Raw genomic sequence first — 2,239 nt, forward strand, 5'->3', positions numbered from 1 at the left:
GCAGTGTGACCATTTGTGGTAAGGCAGAAAATCCTTCTCAGTCAATAGAACAGCAGGTGGCAGTATGTATTTATTGTATATGTTATCCCAGGACACAGAATATAACAAATTACTTTTCATAAGTTAACTGAGTAGTCTCTAGGAAATGGCTGGAGCTCATCATTTTATTCTTAAATTCGTATACACACATTTCCCATATTGCTTTTTATGAATGTATTTGTCCATAAATTGATAAATATTTACAATACATTGGGTAACACTTTATAATAACTGCACGCTAAGAAGCATTAGTTAAGTATGAGTAAAGTAAACATTGTTCCACACATTATAAATGATGGATTCACCTGCGAGGGGGTTGCAAATACATGATATTAACCTTTTTTATTTTACATTAATTACATTAAGGCAAGCAGAAGAAGTTTCATACAGAAAAATTTACTTTAATAATTTTTTTCCTAGATTTGCAGTCTTTGAAACGGGTCAATTTGACCCTCATACTTAATGAGGGTCATAACCCAAAAAGGCTGGAAGTCACTGGTATAGCCTCACAGCACCACTGAAAGCAATTCCAAAATCTTGCTCAAGGATATTGTAATAATGCATGAAAGTATAGCATTGACCTTCTAGCATCAAGGAGGTAATCAAGCTTTTTAAAATCTGTCACAATAAGTCATGCAGACAACATGCGTGGGATTTGTTATGAATCTCAGTATTTGCCCAGTTTTAATGACCACACGTATCCTCAGAGATGGTCCAGACTCCCTATATATTGTATTTGCCTGGCAGAGTAGTGACACAGTACTTTATCCAAGCCAAATTACACCACTACCATGACACATTGTGTATTCACTAACCTACTTAAACCACAGAGGAAGTCTCCAAACTTCACCAGGTGTCCAAGGCAATACATCTCTGTCCCTGCAGCCTATCCCTGTGTTCCTTGAACTGCAGCCACTTCCTGTGATGGATACATTTTCAAACATTGTGAAGCTGCTGGAACATGTTCTGAAATTGTCTTCTTGGCTTCACAGTGAAACTATAGGAAGCTTTCCCATTGAGCTCCACTTCCGACTCCAAGCTGCAGTCCAAGTCATTTTCCTGATTCCGCTTTGCTCTGACATTACCATACTGGCCCTGTCGGAGCTAATGAGGAGAAGAGCCACTCAGCGAGCACCCACAGCATACTGATGTATTTTCAGAGTGGCTCAGTGTGGTCGGCTGGGAAGAACAGACAATCTGCCATCTAACATTTTGCCCATGTCAAAGCGGCAGATCAATAATGCTTGCATCCTACATCATTAGGCCCTTGTGGGATATTGATTGGGACACTGCTTACTTGGGCCCCAGAAGTGCTGAGTGGCTCTTTACTGCCACAAGGTGTCTCACCACTTGTCTTCTGGTCAAATCTCCCTGAATGGTCACTGGGTTGAATGGCACAGAGCTGGAGAATGTGAATAGACCCTGGTTCCTTTATGAGACAAGAGATACAGTATATCCTGACTGTTGCATCTGTAATCATAAAACTATTTATTTGCAGTCCCACAATCCACCAAGACTCCAAAAGACTTGGACCCTGGACCATGTGTACTAGATTTTGATGGAAAGGTTATCCCGACCCAATGGCTGAATAATACAAAGCAGGTTATATTGTTTAATCAGAAACTGGCGTGACCTGACACGCACACAAACTCATATTTTCTGAGCTGCCAGCGCAGGGAAGTTATAACAATGAGCCATACGCAGGGCCAAAGTTCCTGCAAATCCCACTGAAGAAAAGGCAGCATAAACAGACATTTCCTCCAGCTCCTACTGTTCCAGCACCGCACGCCAAGCCAAGAAATCTGCAAATACTTGTTAAAAGAATTATTAATTAATTGTTAGGCTTTATAGGGGGCAACATAGGGCAACACTGTGTTCTGAAGATAGATCATAGTCCGCTCAAAACTTAAAAAAAACAATATACTGTTGAGTTCATAGTGATTTATTATCTCTCAATGATTAAACCAATAATCTCGGTATGTGGCTTCCTCATTTGGCATGCTACCGTTTCTCTCTTATGATAATACTGCATTTTAACGGTAATATGGAGAATTGCAGTAATCACCAGATTTGGGTTTTGCATGGGTTGTCTTTAACTATATTTGCCATAATTGACATGTTTTCAACCCCCCCTCCCCCTCCCCAGCTTGATGCAATACAGGCCCTACATATAGCCCTACCCAGCCAGACACTCCCAGTC

The sequence above is a fragment of the Cyclopterus lumpus genome, chromosome 8 (genome assembly GCF_009769545.1).
Source record: "Cyclopterus lumpus isolate fCycLum1 chromosome 8, fCycLum1.pri, whole genome shotgun sequence".
Classification (NCBI taxonomy): Eukaryota; Metazoa; Chordata; class Actinopteri; order Perciformes; family Cyclopteridae; genus Cyclopterus; species Cyclopterus lumpus.